Here is a 20,109-nt window from a genome sequence, read left to right on the forward strand (position 1 = left end):
GGTTTCTGCAGTTGAGCTGCTGCATAGGATAGTGTAGAGTAGTTTAAGAAAAAACATTTTCTTTTTTTATTTTGAATTTCAGAAATAGGGCACACAGGATGCACAGACATGGTTCAAGTAGTGTGTGCATTTGTGCATAACTATTTGCATTCAGTAGTGCATTAAGATAAGATCTATTGGATTTGAAAATGCTTGTTTCCACTGTTTTTCTCTTCTTATCAGAACGGAGTGTTAACAGTTTTTAGATTTTTAATTGGTTAAGAAAGTAACATTATATCTTCATACCGCAACCTTTTGTTGCTGCTTAGTGGGCGACTGTCTCGATTTCAGTAGGACATTTATTTTTCCGAAACTTTTTTATATTACTTTATTCTTCAACTCTTCATTTGAGTACAAATGAATGCCGTTTAACAAAGTATTATTTTTAACAGTAACGGCCTGCATGCTCGGAAGGGGCCGCGCGCGGGGGAAGAAATAAATATTACATTATATTTTTTTTAAATAGCTTACCTTCTCCAACGCCGCCCTCCGCTCTGCTTCCTCACTGGCTCTGCAGGCACAGGCTCCCAGCCTGCCTTGCGCCAATCCTGACGCTTCTCAGAGCAACGGATGCTTCCAGGCAGACTGGGAGCCTGTGCAGGCTCTCTCGAGAGCCCTGTGCGCATGTGTGTTAGGCCGGCCCGAGACGGCCGGCCAAACACACATGCGCTTTGAGGGGGAGTTCTGGGCACTCCCCTCTCTGTGCACTTCACCCCTGTGGCCCGCCCCATTTACCAGAAAACAATCTTAAACAAATTTTATGATTGTTTTCTGGTAAAGGTTGTGCTGCTGCCGCTGCTGGCGGAGGGGATCGCGACCCTCCTCCGCCCAAACGAGGAGCCGCCACTGATTTTTAGACATGGTCTCTGTCATGTTGCATTGTCTTACTTGCTGTAAAACACTTTTTCAGGATGCCAAAGGGATAGCTCAGTGAAGCAAGAGTTATTATTTGTGGTGATCAACGAATCACAAGTTGAAATCCCATGCTGAGACTCCCATCTTCCCAGAGTCCTGTAAAGTGAGTACATATGTTGGTGGCAGCTGATGTCAGTACGTGGGAGTGGCGCCTATGTAGGCACTGCAAGTGACTTCCGGAACAGAGCAGCATCGTACAGAGCTGCTTTCCGGTACTCTGAGGTGCTGTGGAGGGGTTTCTGGATACCATCTGACACCCGGGAAGTGCTCAAGCCATGATGAATCTACAACTAGATAGCGACTCTACCAGAATGCCTGTTGCTGAAGGTTAGTAACTTGTTCTTTCCTACCTCTCCTTTTGGCATGCCACAGTGCAGCAATAACTTGGTCTGTGGTGTAACATATGCCCCCGCAGCTCCTGTGGTGCAGGAGGGCCTACCTCCATGTACTCTGCAGGGCCCCTGTCAAATGTCATTATGGCACTGAACTTGGTCCTTATGTTACTGATGTGCTCTCCATTAAATCGGCTTCACAGCTGCTCCATGTGGCTTTCCACCCTCAAGACAGTGTTCCTTGTTGCCATAAACATCAGTGTGGAGTGTGAGCCTTTATAGCTCTGTATCTACCTGCTGTGTAACACTGTCTTCCTAGACAAGCTGCTTTTGCATACACAGGGTTCTTTCTTCCATAAAGCTGTGACGCTTTTCCACGCTGGTCGGAACATCACTTTGCTGGCATACTATGGTCCACCTCACCCCTCTGTAGAGGAAGGGATACCCCATGGCTTGTACCAAAAGATAGCACTAAGCTTTTACACAGATCGTACCAAATAATATCGGCTGGACGATCAACTCTTTGTGGGTTCTCTGGGGTGAAAAAGGGCAAGGCTGCACAGAAAAGAACAATATCTTATTGGTTTGAGCACCCCATTAAGATCTGTTATGGACTGGATAAAAAAACAGGCTTTGGAAGGACTTTGTGCTCAATATATCATGGCCAAACCTGTTACTAATAATCCCTATAACTCCTCCTATTCTATAACACACCCCTCATATACCAAACACTGAATAACTTTAACCCCTCCGGCACCAAGAATGTAATGCTTATGTCCGGTGGTGCAGCGCTAGGGCGCTAAGGACGTAACCAGTTCATCCTGGTACTGGCCCACAAGAGTAGCGCTAGGCACCAGGGATTTTTTTTCTTTTTTACAGATGAGGAGCAACCCCTTAGTCAAGGGTTGTTCCCCTGGGCGACAATTTTATTTTAGGCCATTTATGCCCACCTGGGGGGGAGATCGGCCTATTTTTTATTATGTCAATCTGCCCCCAAGGGGGGGCAGAAACCACTAGACACCAGGGATTTGTTTCCACCAATTTTACGCAAGGGGAGCAACCCCTTAGGCAAGGGTCACTCCCCTAGGGGGCAATTTTATTTTAGGCCATTTCTGCCCCCCCCTTGGAGGCAGATCGGCTTACTTTTATTATGCTAATCCGCCCCGAAGGGGGGCAGAAACCACTAGACACTAGAGATTTGTTTTATTTTTTTCCAGATGGGGAGTGACCCCGTAGGCAAGGGTCACTCTCCTGGGGGACAATTTTATTTTAGGCCATTTCTGCCTCCATGGGGGTACACAGAATAGTAGAACAAGTGTTATTGCCCCTTGTCTTTCTCTACATTTTTTCCTCCCAATTGTAAGACAATGTGTAAAAAAAGACGTCTATTTGAGAAATGCCCTGTAATTCACATGCTAGTATGGGGACCCCCGAATTCAGAGATGTACAAATAACCACTGCTTCTCAACACCTTATCTTGTGCCCATTTTGGAAATACAAAGGCTTCCTTGATACCTATTTTTCACTCTTTATATTTCACCAAATGAATTGCTGTATACCGGGTATACAATGAAAACCCATTGCAAGGTGCAGCTCATTTATTGGCTCTGGGTACCTAGGGATCTTGATGAACCTACAAGCCCTATATATCTCCGCAACCAGAAGAATCCAGGAGACGTAACGGTATATTGCTTTCAAAAATCTGCCATAACTGGAAAAAGTTATATAAAGAAAACATGGACAGAAATGGCTCTTTTTTTCACCTAAATGTCAATAATTTTTTTATTTAGCTGTTACTTTCTGTAGGAAAACCTTGAAGGATCTACACAAATGACCCCTTGCTGAATTCAGAATTTTATCTACTTTTCAGAAATGTTTAGCTGTCCAGGATCCACCGTTGGTTTCAGACCCATTTCTGTCAAACAGCCAAAAAAAGGCTTGACACAGGAGGGGCAAAAGGCCTGGAAGAAAAGGGGTTAACTACTAACAAATCTCTCCTTCAACCATCTAACTTTTCCAAAACAAAAACAATCACAACACTACACCACCCATCACAAAAATAAAATTCATTAACCCCTTTGCTTCTAGAACACAACCCCCCACCACCCAGTGAGGAAGCTCTGTTTTGGCTATTTGGGGTAATCCGCGCTTAAGCCTCCATACATTTTTATCCACATAAGGTATCCATGCCAAATTGGCGTCCTTTTTTCCTAACATCCTGGTGATTCTAAAGGTACCCAGGTTTTTGTATTTCTCTGGAGGGGCCTGAGAAATTAGCCAAAATACAGATACATTTTGGGGGGGTTTTGGGGGGAAAATGGGAATAAATTATTGTAGAAGGAAGCATCTGTTTTTTTCCCTGCAAATGGCATCAATGAAGGGTTTCTGGTCCTAAAATCACCATCTTCCTAACTTTCAGGAACAGGCAGACTTGAATCAGAAAACCAAATATTTCAACATAGTTTTCGCATTTTACTGGGACATAGCCCATTTTTCCTATTTTTGTGCTTTCAACCTCCTTCTAGTTAGTGGTAGAAATGGGTGTGAAACCAATGGATCCCGGAGAGCTACACCTTTCTGAAAAGTAGACAACATTCTGAATTCAGCAAGGGCTTATTTGTATAGATCCTTCATGGTTTTCCTATAGGAAGTAACAGTTGAAATAAACAATATTGAAATTGAGTTGAAAGAAACAATCATGTGTGTCTGTTTTCATCTGTAACTTCTTCTATGGCAGATTTTCCAAAGCAATATACAGTTGCATCCACTGGACCCTTCTGGTTGTGGGTATATATAGGGCCTGTAGGTTCACCAAGAACCCTATGTTCACAGAGCCAATAAATGAGCTGCACCTTGCAGTGGTTTTTCATTGTGTACTGAGCATACAGCAATTAATTTGGTAAAATAACAAGAGTGAAAAATAGGTATCAGGGAAGCCTATGTATTTCCTAGATGGACACAAGATATGGAGTTTAGCAGTGGTTATTTGCACATCTTTGAGTCTGGGGGTACCCATACTAATATGTTAATTACAGGCCGTTTCTCAAAATGACTACTTTCTTACACATTGTCTTACATTTGGAAGGCGCAAATGCAGACAAGGACAATTAGTAATAACTCATGTTCTGCTATTCTGTGTTCCCCTAAGTCTCCTGATAAAAATGGCACCTCACTTGTGTGGGTAGGCATAGTGCTCGTGAAGAGGAACGCCCCAAAATGCAGCGTGGACACATTACATTTCCCCACTGAAAACTGACTTGTTTTTTTGCAAAATGCCTAGCTGTGGATTTTGGGCTCTATCTCAGTCGGGACTCGGGAAACCTAGCAAACCTGTACCTTTTTAAAAACTAGACACCTAGGGGAAATCAGGATGGGGTGACTTGTGGGGCTCTTACTAGGTTGTCACCCAGAATCCTTTGCAAACAATCGTCTCCAATTTCTATGATGCAAAGTTATGGAATCTGAGGGGAGCCACAGACTTTCTTCTACCCAGTGTTCCTCCAAGTCTCTTGATAAAAATGGGACCTCACTTGTGTGGGTAGGCCTAGTGCCTGTGACAGGAAATGCTCAAGAACACAACATGGACACATCACATTTTTCGACTGAAAACAGACTCATTTTTGCAATGTGCCTAGCTGTGGATTTTGGGCTCTAGCTCAGCCAGCACCTAGGGGAAACCTAGCCTTTCTGTACATTTGTGAAAACTAGACACAGGAGTATCTAGGGTGGGCTGACTTGCATGACTCTCCCCATGTCTCTTTACCCAGAATCCCTTGCAAACCTCAAACAGTGCGAAAAACACCTTTTCCTCACATTTCTGTGACAGAAAGTTCTTGAAACTATAGGGAGCCACAACATTCCTTCCACCCAGCATTCCAAGTCTCTCAACAAAAATGGTACTTCACTTGTGTGGGTAGACCTAGTGCGCTCAACAGGAAACGTCCCAAAACAACATGTATGCAGCACATTTTATCACCGAAAACTGACCCTCTTTTTCCAATGTGGGTAGGTTTAGATTTTTGACTCTGCCTCCGGCAGCATCCAGGGAAACCTAGCCAACCTGTACATTTTTGAAAATTTGACACCAAGGGAAATCCAAGATGGAGTGACTTGCATGGATCCCATTAGGTTTTCTTACCCACAATGCCCTGCAAGCCTCACTCTTTTCCTGAAATCACCCATTTTCCTTAGATATCTGTGATGGAAACTTCCGGAATCTGCATGAATCCACAAATTTCCTACCACCCAGCACAGCCCCACCTGTGCTAATAAAAATGCTGCCCCACGTGTGTGGCTCAGCATAGTGCCTCAACAGAAACGGATCAAATGAAGGACAATGGGAGCGCTTGCGTGGAGACACCTATTGACCTTGGTTGGATCCATTCTTGCCGCTGGCATGAGGCCCAGCCACACAAGTGGGGCAGAGGTTTTATTGGCACAGGTGGGGCTACGCTGGGTTTTCCTGCAGATTCCAGAAGTTTCCATCAAAGAAATATAGGGAAAATGTGTGACTTCAGGCAAAGTTTAAGTTTTGCAGGGCATTGTGGATAAGAAAATTGTGTGGGGTGCATGTGAAGCACACCACCCTGGACTTCCCCAAATGCCTACTTTTCAGAAGTGACTGGGTCTGGTAGGTTTTTCCAGGTAGCAGTCTGCCCAAGCCCAAAAAATACAGCCGCTCACCATTACAAGTGGGATGATATTGGGAGTTAGCCAAGCTCTGCTGGCCCATTTGTGAAATCAACACCCAAAAAAGCCCAATTTCATTTTACATGAAATTGAGATGAGATGCTTTAGTCAGCATGGTGGGCAGAAACACTGTGCCCGCCCATTTTGGGGGTTAAAGGGCATTGTCATGCCCTTTCTGGACAGCCCCCATTCCTAATAGTCCCTAGTGCCTAGTAGGCTTTCTCTTCCCCCGGGACAGATAGGCGCTATTGCTCTCATCTACCCCCGAGGAGTGCAGAAAGACTGTGTCCATTTTTTATTATCGTGGGGGCATTGCCATGCCCATACTTGGCAGCCCTACCCCTACAATAATAAAGAAAAATAATCCCTGGTGCCTATTGAGCTTTCTGCCCCCCTCCCAGGGAGCAGATCAGAGGCTGTTGCACCCATCTGGCCCTCAAGCAGCAGGGCAGAAAGACTGTGCCCACTTTTTTGGGGTGGGGCATTGACAAAGCCATCATGGACAGCCCCCACCCCTGCACTAATAATACAAAAAGGAATTGCCTGGTGTACTAGTGGGCTTTCTGTCCCCCCCTCCCTTCCTGGGTGGGCAGATTGGGGGCGTTTGCCCCTTTTGCCCCTATCTGCGCCCGGGGGTTAGAAAGGCTGTGCCTATTCTTTTGGGATGGGGCATTGACAGGGCCATCATGGCCCACCCCCATCCCTTCACTAATTAAATGTAAAAAATCCCTGGTGTCCTAGTGGGCTTTTTGCCCCTGCCCCCAGGTGGGCAGATTGGGGGCTATTGTCCCCATCTGCCCCCCCGGGGCTCAGAAAGACCGTACTCATTTTTTGGGTTGGCGACATTGAGAGGCCCGTCATGGCCCACCCCTACACTAATTAAATTAAAAACAAAACTCCCTGGCATCCTAGCGGGCTTTCTGCCCCCGTCCCCCGGCAAGGGTTGGGGAGGATTGGGGTCAGAAAGACTGAATGTGCCCAAAATTATCAGCGGGAGCAAAAGTCCCTCCCTGGTACCAAGTGGGTGGACCTCTGCTAGGGCATCACCCTCCTTGGGTGACTCCCAAGCAGGGATCCACTTGGGAAAGGTATCATTGGAAAGGGAGATTCTCCCCTTTCCAACAATACCTCTCCCGCCGGCCTCTGATCCAGGGGGCCAGGGAAATTACCTCAGCGCGCACTGATGTCATTTCCCTGAAAACAAAGAAACGGCATCATGAGGTGGGGAAGCATTCTCCCACATTGTGGGGCTGTTTCCTTTTGGACCAGAGGGATTTCCAGTGCCGTGTATGTCGGACACCTGGGAGCTGTACGATGCGCATGAGCACCAATGCGCCAGACATCTCCCGGACATTTGATGCATCAGAGGGGTTAATCCCAACCCAAATGACCTACAAACACAATGTCACTCTTGCTAGAAGGAAATAAAAAATCAAGTGAAAGCTCTAACATAGGATTACAAGGTTCCTTGATTGTACCTTCCCAACACACCCCCCACACTGTACACAAATCACGATACAACACATAACGCCATAACCACCACAAAAGGCCCACACGAACACGTACACTTCTCTCTACCCCAACAGTATCCCTTCCATCTTTAAAAACAGCTACAAGCAAAATTCACCCCCAAACCAGCAACATCTAAATACCCTCTCCACCTTTACTACAGGACACGGAGAACAGAGAAACACAACTAAATTGTCTACTCTTCAAAGCAGGAACCATGAACAAAAAGCACTTGAACATCTTTGACCTATTCAGAAATAAAACTAGATTGCACTGTCATTACAGAAACACAGCTGATTGAAAATTCTAGACCCACATGCTTTAAAGCCATCCCTCCTGACTTTCACGTTTTGACAAAATGAAGAAGGCCAAACTGTCATACATAAAAAGAACACTTCAAATAACAATCACTAAAAATCTCACTATGGGCAGCCGTAAAGTCTTGTTTATAAGATGTTACCCCACTCCAACTATTATCCATTCCTTCCTCTCAGTATATGGACCACCACACAGCAATGCCATCTTTAAAGATGTCCTACTTGATTCAGTAACCAATGCCCATCTGGGCAACCCAAACCTATACGTTGTAGGAGATCTGTGACCTGACAGGAAGAATTTAATAACAACCATAGCTATCACAACCAACTTTAAAACCTAAAACCTACAACAGATTGTTTCTGCCCAACTCACTGTTTTTGCACCTTTAGGACAAGCCACAGTTGCAGAGAACTACCCCGTAAGCTGGAGCAACCACATCATCTCGTTCAGGATCCTCACACGTATCGATAACAACACTTTAAAGAAAACAAAAAACAAGAAATGCCTGTACATTCAAAGTAATAACTAGATATCCAGTGACTCAACATCCAGCTCGAGAAAATGTCAATAAACATGTGGCCGTAAGACATACACACCTTCTACAACTGGATCTCCACTGCACGAGGCAACAAATACCAACAAAACAAACACATGCAGAGTTGACCACATAAGGAACACCACACAGGGTAATTACATCAAAAGAATTAAAACACAACTCAACATACTAAAATGCCAACAGAGAAAATTAGGATTTGAAACAGACAAAAGCACGGTACAGTTATGAGCTGCTGGATCTGCACATAGGGAGCATGTTGCCTAATTGTTTGTGGGTGACGTTTATGTACTTTGAGCAATTTGGGGGACATTTTTTACATTGTAATGGCAAACTTGAAGACTGTTATTAGAAGTGTAATGTTTTTCAGGCACTTTGTATTTTATCTTTGACGCCACTTTCTAGATCTTGGAGTCTCCATCCGGAGCCGCCATTTCGGGTTTTGGTGCTCTAGTCCTTTTCCCTGGCATACACTATTTTAGCAGTCAGATGCCACAGATGTGCAGCAGCTAGATCAGTACAAACGAAGCACTTTTTGTAGTTTTGAAGCGTGGAAAAAATATTTGAATACAATCAAAGCACATCAACACTTTAGTTGTTGACATTTGCACACATTATTGTTTGTGTGCAGTTAAACCATATTTTGGTGCAAATGTAATGGTCATTTCAATTGAAAATGTGTTTTCTGTAATGACAGTGAGCTACCACATCATGCGTACTCCACATTACAACACTCTGTGCCACTCTACAACTTGCCACTTCTCCATTGTGACGCTATCTCATTTTTCTCTTTCTCTGTCTTTCCCATATGTGTCTTTTGTTCGCAGTAAATGCCTGATGCAGAAAAATAAGTGCCCCACTGGAAACCACTGGCTCACATTAAGCACTGCTACACAGTGTTCACTTGTGACAGAAAAGGGACATGAAAAGACCTTATTCCTTTCTCTGCCACTTATGGTGCGATTTCCACATCTCTCAGCAAAAGGCCCCCATCCCTACTCCTGTTCACCTATCACTTTGGCTCAGTGGCTATGAATGAATCAATCAATCAACATTTGTAGAGCGCAACTACTTGCCCGTAAGGTTCTCAAGGCGCTGAAGGGATAGGTCCACTGTGCGTCAGTGGAAGAGCTAGATCTTAAGGTCCTTCCTGAATTGAGGCAACAATGGTGTCTGCCTGAGGTGAAGAGGCAAGGTGTACCAGCTCTTTACTGCGAGATAGACAAAGGATCGTCCTCTGGCTGAGGTCTTCCATATGCAGGGTACGGTGGTTAGTGCATGTTGAGCGGAGAGTTCTGGCGGGGGAGTAGAAGGTGATGCTGTGGTTGAGGTAGGTGGGTCTTAGATCACGGAGTCTTTTTTTTTTTTTTTTTTTTTTCTCCTCATTCACTTGTCCGGCCTCTCGATGAGGGAGATCAGTTCGACTAGCATTCAATCTCCCCTGGAGACTCCTGTCCAGGAAAGTCCGCATCTCTGATTAGCGAAGCCTTAACGGCCCGCCTTCAAAGCTGCCGGAAACCCACCTTGATGTAATCACAGGACAAAGACTCATTCTTGTGATTCCAACCATCTTTTCAATGGGTCCCAAATTTTTTTTTTTTTATTTGCTTCCTCTTTACCCCTTACATCTAACATTAGATTATATATTAATGAATCCTTCCACTCTAGCGCCGTCGGGGGAGAAGCACTTATCCATTTCTTACATATCTCCCTCCTTGCCAACAGCATCATATAGAAAAGTAATTTGGCATTATCTTTCGTTAGATTCCTGGAATCCAATTGGCAACCAAAAATAACCAAGGAGGGGCTTACCTGGTACGATTTTGTTCACTATCTCACCAACCTCTTTCCAAAACAAACTGAGCTGGGGACACTCCCAGAACATGTGAATGACGCCTGCTAGATCCATGCCACACTTTTTGCAGCTAATCGAGGTACCTTCCTTCAATTTAGACAGTTTCTTGGGGACCAGAAGGCCCTGTGAATGGAAAACAGATGATTTCATCTTAGACAGGCAGGAGAGTCTTGTATGTGTGGACAAGGAGTTTGAAGTTGATCCTTTTCTTGACAGGAAGCCAGTGAAGGTCTCTTAGGTCTCTGGTGATGTGTTCGTGGTGGGGGACGCCCAGGGTGAGTCTGGCGGAGGCGTTTTGGATGTGCTGTTGCTTCTTCAGGTTTTCTGGATGGTGCCGGCATAGAGGGTGTTGCCATAGTCGAGTCTGCAGGTGACCAGGGTGTGGGTTACGGTTTTGTGGCAGTCATTTGGGGTCCATTTGAAGATTTTCTGGAAAAGTCAGTGTGTGAAAAGAGGAGGATGCAACTGAGTTGACTTGGCGAGTCTTGAGAGCGATAAATCCAGGATGAAGCTGAGGCTGCCTGCATGATTTGTTGGGGTGGGTAGGGTGCCAAGGGTAGCAGGACACAAGGAGTCATCCCAGGCTGATGCGGAGGGTCCCAGGATGGAGATCTCGGTCTTGTCAGAGTTGAGCTTGAAGCAGCTCTCCTTCATCCAGGCGGCGACGGCTTCCATCCCATTGTGGAAATTCTTCTTTGCAGCGGTGGGGTTTTTGGTCAGTGAGATGATCAGCTGGGTGTCGTCGGCTAGTGTCTGCACTGTCTTTTTCCACTTTGGCGGATGCTAGAACCAGAGCGATTCAACTGTGTGAAGAGAATATGGGATTTAGGTGCCAAATGGTTGGGGTTAGGGGTTTGACACCAAAGGAGCCAATATCTGCTCTTGAGACTTGTGCAGCTAGTTTCTTGTGGGCTTGATGTAGCAGATCAGAGGGAGGTGGACTCTCGTCACTTTGACAACTGTGATGCAAGGATGAGGTGATTATGAGGATGTGCTACCACTGGTGATTCCGAGGACATGGTTGGTTGACAGAGTTTTAAAGGGATGCTTTGTAATGCTTCCTTCACCCTGAAGTGTTCTTCTGGATGATCCCTTATGCTTTGATGACCTGATGAGCATAGGCACAAGAGGGTTCTACATCCCAATACAAATTACCAGGCCTCAGAATGTTTTTTAAATGCTGGTAACCAGAAGGGTCTGTATTTCCTTGAGCAGGACAGTTCAGTTTTTCCAAACTAAGCTCCATTTGAGTGGGGCATAAATACAAGGAACATGATTTTGCCCCAGCTGCATGGTTCATAGTTACAGCATTTTCAAAGCGGTAACCAGAAAACTTGTGAATGGTAACTCAGTGATTATTACAGAATATTTCCAGTTGCTGCCTCTCCCAATGTGTTTCCGGGCCAGTTTGGCCTCTGCTGCCCATGACATAGATGTTCTTGGTAGGTTGAATTGAAGAACGTGGAGATCTAAAGAGTTCTTCAGTGGAGTGAAGATTGAAGTACAAGTAATTGCACTGTAGGTGATCTGCAGCAACCTTATCAAACTACCCATGCATGTTGTGGATCTACTCAGAAGACGAGGTGCCAACACAGTAGTTCCCATGAGGTATATGTTATTGAGGACCTCTGGTCAGGCATAGTAGTATAAGCCCCTTTTTCCGGCCCTACTCTTTTCTGGCCTTATTTATTAGTTCGAGCATAGCAAGAAAAGTCCGGTTTTGAATTTACAACGCTAATAGCTCTAACTTGAGCAAATGCGAGACCCATGGCATTGAAAATGCTTGTTTTAAAATAGGTAGTTGTTTTCCAATATCAATATAACATTTCAATCAGAAATCTGTGGCGGTACATAAGGGAGTTTTCACAAAATACAGTGAAGTTAACTTATAAGTGTATAAAAAGAAAATGTCAATATTTGGCTGTGATTGGCAGGGACAGCATTTAACTCAAGGGCATTCAAAACTACTGATTGCCGAAGTGAATAAGAGGAGATGTTACACAGCTGTGCCAATGGAAGCAGTAGTTGTTCTTTCCCCGCATCCTTGAGCTCCTGGAAGGAGCTAGAGACCCTGACTTATGGGGATAGGATTTTCAGTGGCGCGTGCCTAGTAGGTAAAAGCACTGACTTTGGACGAAGCACACAACGGGTTAAGTACCTCTAACATTTTGTTGTAGATACTATTGCAGTGAGTAGTGTGAAAGGGTGTCAGCAAGAGAGCAGGGGGCACATTGTTTATAGCTCTGTAAACTTGTGCATGGTTTTTACCAGTGATTTGGCTGTATTGAACGGGATTCTTCGAAACCTAGGCTGAGATTCAGAGAAGGAAGATGAAGACTGTGCGCTCTATGAGACTAAAACCGGAAGGCCGGATTCCACTTACAGGAAGTCTTGTGGAGTCCCAGTAAGGCTTCCGTACTATGGGGCTAAGGTCCTGGGTGGGCGCCATTTCTATCAAACTGCTGTCAACATGCACTGCTACTGAATTGGTGGCGGGTTAAACCTTATAAATGCACCTGTCTTGGACTACCATAAATATTAAAACTCTGTGAACTGTATTGTCGCCCAATATCTATGGCTATACCTGTGCACAAATCACGGCACCTGCTACCACAGGGGCAATCCTGAAAAGTTACTTTCTTTGCCGACCGGGACGGACATGGCTGATCCCTTACGTTATGGGTAATAATAGGTTGGACATTCAATTCCAATAATATGGAAAGACAATCAATTTAAAGACCATGCAAATATAAGCCCTGAAGAAGTCCTTTTGTGTAGGACGAAACGCTTTGGCTGATTGCTCGTTTGTTCCAGAAAAAGCAGTAATAAAAAATGAAGATTTTAAAAAGACAACGTTGTGTTACTGGACTTTACTGACTTTGCGCAGTGGTGCACTATCCATATCTTTTTGCTGTCAACATACATTAGAGAGACAGAGAAACTGGTAGAGGCTGTGAGACTGTCCTCTTCCACCTGGAAACCACTTCAACAAGGAGGCACCACAGTCTAAGTAACGACTTCTTCCACCGTCCCCTCCCTCTGCACCCCAATGGGTACCAGAGTATAAGCTTTCCTTTGTGGCTGGCAGAAAATAACTTAGGATTCAGTGGTGATGGAGGGCGTAGTCTTGGGTCATAGCCTGCACTTCTTTCATTTCCACTAGTAATGCCTCCCCAGCCAGGGTTTGTTCAGTCGAATATCTTGCCACAATGTAGTCCCCCCCCAGAGGAATACGTCTATTTCCGAAACGGGAAGAAAAGTGTACTTTAGACATTTTCTGGTGGACAAGAAGGGAACCGAATGGAAAAAAGATGCTTCACAACATTTTGTACTGGCAGAATAATTCAGGAAAGTCAGATTGAAAACAATTGGCCCATTCCTTCATCAGTGATGGCGCTGGATGCATTTAGAGCTCTTGTTTTCACCTTCCAATTAAACATTTTGTTTCTTTCTGTCTCTCTTTCTTCTTTTTCTTTTTTTCCCTATTTCTTTCTTTCGCTTTCCCTCTTGATTTATTTCTTTCCTTGTTCCTTCTTCCTCCCTTATAAATTTTTATTGCTATTTACCTCATTCTCTCCCTCTTCGTTCCTACCTTCCGCCCTCATGATTGATGATTATATCTAGGTCTCCGATGTATTATATGAATGTTCATGGCTAGTTCCTCTTTCTCTATGTGTAAGCAGAGGTTGACGATGGGGGGGAGGCATGTTGGCCAATTGAGACCCCTTGATATGCCCCACGATCTTGCATGTGGCAAGAAGAGCGATGTTTGTTAAACTCGCTCTTCTCTCCCCATCATACGAATGTTATACGTGGTTGTAAAAGTGTGTTGCTGATAAGGCTGTCTATGAAAGGCAAGGACAGAGTGGTTTGGGACCTTTAGGCAAGGCTTGCTTTCAGAATTAATCAAGGTAATGGATACAAATTTGCAATGTCATGTGTTTGTCTCCACTTAAATGCTCAGGGACTCCAAGATGGGAATAAGAGAAAGTGCCCTTAAAGTGGGTTGATGCTACATGCTCCCTACGTGGTTTTCCTGCAGGAAACGTCTGCGCACGAACTATGTTGATGCCCTCCAAAGAGATCCATATATCAGGCGTCTGTCACTAATTGTCCCTCCCTGAGGGGAGCAGCCATTTTGTTTCAGAACAATTTACCTCTTATGATTGACTCTACTCACGTAAATAGAAATTGCCATTTTGTTAATTAAGCCATCTCTCTGTGCTTTGAGATATTAATTGCTGGTGCAGGAACAATTTTTAGAGTGGAGGTGCTTCCTTTGTGCTTTCTTAACAGCTGAAAGTTTTGAAATATGTGACCAGTTCATTTACAGATGTTTAAATGTTGTTGCATGTTAGTGAAAACGGACATCATCTAGCTTTCCCGTTCATACTCCCTAACCCCGGCAAGATAGTGAGATGCAGCATGTTACAAAATCATCTAAATTTACTGTCAGAGAAAGAAAAGAAAATACCAATATCTCTGTTAAAAAGTAAGCTGCAAGTTGTCAGAAGACATAGCCTGACATTTGACCTCTGTCTTTGAACTTCTAGAAAGTGTGACATAATGAAAACAAAATGTAAAGGCATCTTGAATGCTTATTCATTTTTGAACTTCAACATATTTATTTGAGGGTGCATCAGCACCCCCCAAAACAGTACTTCCAGCTACTTAGATAGTAATCAATTTGTATGCTCTTAATTATTATTCCTCCAATTAAAAACATAGCACTTCCACCAGTGGGTGATAAATTGTTGTGGGAAGTGATTTAATCTTCCATTAGATAAATGCTGGAATGTTGAGTCCACTGCATAGCTTGAGAGTATGCTCTCGTCCTATTTTGTTTCCTTATATTGTCTATGTGGTTTTGCTTTATTGCTTGAGAGAGAGGGAGACAGAGAGACTTTAATGGGTTAGGGCTCTGTGCTTGGCAGTCCAACAGTAGTGTGATTTAGAGCAGGGCGCTAATGGGAGAAGGAGATTGGCCATCTTTCTTTGAGGCTTGCTACAGTGCTTCTGGTAAAGCACTTCCCCTGTTTCCGCCTATGTGTCCTTCTACCTAGGCCTAATGAACTAAATTACAGCCTGGGCTTAAACAGAGGTTGTGAAAGTTGAATTGTGTAAATCTTCTGTTTTAGGTGGCTTCATGATTAATACTGGTCAACTTGATCAGTAGTTTTACAAAATCCCTCATGACCAAGGATGGAGCTATGCACCAGTGCATTTGAGGAAGACTGAGTTCTAGTTAGTGTACATGTAGCTGCTGTGCTCTTTCCAGACAGGGACCAAATGTAGGCCAACAGCCCTGCAAGTAGTGCAGGACTGCCTTGATAGAAGAAGTGCCCTGCCTGTTTTAGGAGAGGGGACTTTAAACTGCAGCTTATGGAGCCGATCCCACCAGAAAAACAGGAGACAACAATCCAGCTGCTTGTGAACTCTGTGAGCTATCATGACACTCCAGGATACAGGGCTGCCAAGCTGCTGTGTAGGAGGACAAGCTACAGTATATGCATAACCTAGGTCCCTGGAGAAGACTCCTTGCTTATGGGGTGGGCCGCTGAGCCTGCTTTGTCCCTGACCCACTTTTGCTGCTAGATAACCTGATGCACCCTTCATTTGCCCTCTTGGAGCCTTAAGGACCCCTTCAGTTCCCCCTGGCCCACGTGACCTGTGGTTATTGAAGAGGTAGCTGGAGGTGAGGGCACTGGATTAAAAAGCTGCCACATCCATTGTGTGGTTACAGATAAAGCAATTTGAAGATGCTGGCAAGTATGTTGTGCACCTGGACACCTCATGGGTTGCTGTATTGCCGCACATAGTTTAGTGTGATGTTGGCCTGCTTAGGTGCTCAGCATATTCAGAGCAAATCACTGACACCTCCGAAGCCCAACATTGGCCAAATTCTTTAATGTTAGAGGAAATTTCTAGCGCCCTCTGTACTTGGTGTTATGAAATTTGGATTCAGATTGCTGTCTAAGAAAGGAGCTAAATATTTGAGATTTATTTGTAGTATTTTGTTTTGTCTGTATTAATGCATTTTTCTCATAAGAAAGTTTAATGCTGACTGAGCATTCAGCTATGGGTGTTTTTGATTTTGACTGAGTTTTGAGTGTTTAACCATCCTCACCTTGACTAAGCCTTTTGCTGCAGAACCTCGTTACCATTTAGAGCCAAGTGCTAAATCCACCACTTGATAGTTCATCATGGAGTCCAGTAGTTGGGTGAGCCCAGCAAACTGGTGATAAATGACTCCAGTCGTCACAGTAGAAGCTCAGATTGCAAGACAAGGTCGTGCAGTGGACCGTCTGCGACTGTTCTCCTAATAACTTCTCCCCTCTTTACTCTATAACAATATTAACCAGTTTGATTGATCCTTAGTATTTAAACCAAGCATTAGTTTCTCCCCTCAATCCTGCTCCCAGTCATGTATTGGACTCACCCGTTGTGCACCGAAAAACTGTCACATTGTCAAACTGCTTGCTGGTGTCCGCCACTATATTTTCTATCACGAAATGGAGCTTTGACACACGCCTTTTCTTGTATCCAGTGTCCGCGAAGCACTGCTATCGTTGTGGAGAGCTGGGTTACAGCCTTTCGAGGCTCCTTGCTTAATCGATCCAAGCTCCAAGTGCAAACTTTGACAACAGATCTAATGGGTGTCGGAGAATAAATTACACATTTAACAGATACAATAACTGTAAATGCCTCTATTAATGAGATGCATTTTATTCAAGCATGGAGAATATCCCATGGGAATTCTCACACTGATACCGTTAAATTACTTTCTATGTGCTAAAATATCAACGAGAACAATAAAACTGAAAGAGGCCAGGAAAGGAAGTTCTCTACAAACACATATCTAATATATGCAAGATGAAAAGAGATGTTACCTCCAAGAGGAGGATAAAATAGAGGCTCTTACCTGATATGATGCCACTAAACACTTAGAATATTCTGTATCTTAAAACTTCGGATTTGGTTAGAGATAAAATTGTGTTGGGGTAATAGAGTGGAGATGTTGAAAATGAAGGAGGAACTTCAAAGTCCAAGATGAAAAAAGAAAAGGCCGGGACTTTTCATTCATTAATAAGTTGTTAAATCCTTGTTTACGGAGGTATTCCACGAAGGGCTTGTGGTGCCACATTCGGAGGCTCGACTATTCCTGAAGAAAGGCACGGGTGTGCGGTCATTTCACCTCTTATTGTTATTATGAATCTGGTTAATCAAACCTTAATGGCTGAATCACAAAAGAATGGGTGAGTATAGGAAGTAGGACTACATGAGAGTACTCTTACCTGCCTCTGCGAATTAGCCTCATAATATCTAACTCCCTATAAAGTATGAGTGCAAGGGGGCACAGTCCTTTCAATTTGTACTAACTGTATGTGTATTCACTGAATATTCTCATTTTATTACCATTTTAAATGTTTTTGGACCAATTCACAAAGGCAGAGTAAGTGAATGAGTACTACAGGAGTACTACTTCCAGTGTTCATAAATGTTTTCATAAATCGCCCCCTTGGTTCCTATTCTGACTCTGATGCTTTTGCCACTCCTTTCCAGTTTAATCAACTAAGACTGAAATTAGATTACTCCAATTCTTATAACATATACCATAAGTGCCTTGAGCACACACTGCATTATTTATGATACAGTAAATGGTGGTGAAAAGGATAGCATATTATTTTGAATTGATATTGCAGCCTACATTGGGTGGTACTGAGCAATCTTTTGGTGCAATTATGATAAGTCAGCGCAGTTACTTTACTCAGTGCCACTCACCAGGTTTTGTACTCAAAGCCCAATTTCAGCAACTCTTACCCTCATACATGCCACCTCTCATGGGTGCCTGCTGCCTCCTTATTGTTTCCTTGGCCTTAAATCTTTAGGATAATTTAATAGGGAGAGCCACATCTTTAACCAGTATTAAACTGGCCAGTAGAGAACTTCAAATCTCTCTATGTGCAGGTGACTGCCTGCTGTATATCAGCAGCATTGACAATGGCCTATTCATCCTAATCTTATTAAAATAACTAGATACACTTGCAAATGTTATTAAAATAACTAGATACACTTGCAAATGTTTCAAGATTAACTTTTAACATCTTTTGAACTCAGAAAAGGTACTAAATTTTGAATCTGCATCTTTCAATGACAACTGGAGAAAATATCTTTCCAGTTTAAAGGATACTGGGATCTTCATAACAAGCTAGTCTTTTTCTCTGTAAATTATCAAGCTTTGATCAAAAAGTTGTGTGAAAAAGTTATACTTTGGTGTAATTGAGTTAGCCGCTGGCTAGGAAAATTAACTCTAGTAAATCGGATTTTCTTCTGTCATTAAATTCTAATTCCTTGCATATCCCAAACAAGATTACAGCCACGTCATTGAAAGTATTAAACAATTCAATAAATATGTGGCTGTGAATAATAAAACTCCCATTATTACGAGTTATACCTTGTTACCTGTCAAACAAGGCAGGGATTCATATTGGCATATGGCACAGCTGTTTTTCATGGGTGAAGGTTATATACCTACAAGATTCAACTCACTGAAGCCCTCCGCCACTTCCACCACTGGACACCACGGATGCCATTGCCTCAGCCCGCAACCTCCACCAATGGGCCTCCGACTGTGCTAACACTCTGGCCCCCTCAGGAGAACACTCCAACAATCAACACCACAAGAAAACCAGCTGGCTTTCCCCCGACCTCCAAGAATCCAAACGCACTGGCAGATGACTTGAGAGAATGTGGCGAAGCAGCAAGAACACAGCAGACCACAAAGCCTTCAAAACCGCTGTCGCAGCACACCACCACCTCATCAGAACAGTAAGAATATGAGCCATTCAGGAGCGCATCTACGCCAATGCTCACAACAGCAAGGAACTCTTCACCATGGTCAAAGAATTCACCAAACCCAGCATGGACACCGCAGACATCCCACCTTCCGAAGACCTCTGCAACAACCTTGCCACTTTCTTCCACCCCAAGGTCCAGGACATCTACGATGGATTCACCACCCATGAACCACCCACCACGCCCACTGCCACCGCACCCAAAGACTCCACTCCCCTGCCAACCCTCCACCACTGGACCCCCCTCACCTCAGAAGATATCCTCAAGATTATGAAATCAATCCACTCCAGGGTCCCCTTGGACCCTTGCCCCCCCCCCCCCACATCTTTAACCGAGCCAGCGCCACCATAGCCCTCAAACTGTGCTGCACCATTAACTGCTCCATTGAGGCCGCCACCTTTCTGGAAGACTAGAAACATGCAGAGATCAACCCACTATTGAAGAAGCCCTCTGCCGACCCGATGGACCTGAAAAACTACAGACCTATTTCACTGCTCATCTACCCAGCCAAAGTCATTGAGAAGGCCATCAACGCCCACCTCACAGAAGTCATCAGGACCAACCACATCCTGGACCCCTCCCAATCCAGATTCAGGAGCAACCACAGTACCGAGACCTCACTCCTTGCAGCCAGGGATGACATCTGCACCCTCCTTGACTGCGGCACAACAGCAGCCCTCCTCCTCCTGGACCTCTCCGCCATCTTCAACACCGTCTCCCACACCACCCTCTGCACCACTACATGATGATGCCGACATCCAGGGCAAAGACCTCGAGTAGATCTGCTCCTTTCTCACCGGCCAGCCCAACCCACAGAGTGAGGTTCCAACCATTCACCTTGAAACTGATGGAGACCAGCTGCGGCAACCCCCATTGCTCCTCCCCGAGCCCCACCCTCTTCCATATCTACAAGACTCCGCTAGCTAACATCATCAGAGACCATGTTCTCAACATCGTCTCCTACACCAACAACACAGAGCTGATTCTCTCCCTCACCGACGAACAATCAACAGCCAAGGATAACTTTCACGATGGAATTAAGG

This window comes from Pleurodeles waltl, chromosome 6, assembly GCF_031143425.1.
Source record: "Pleurodeles waltl isolate 20211129_DDA chromosome 6, aPleWal1.hap1.20221129, whole genome shotgun sequence".
Taxonomy (NCBI): Eukaryota; Metazoa; Chordata; class Amphibia; order Caudata; family Salamandridae; genus Pleurodeles; species Pleurodeles waltl.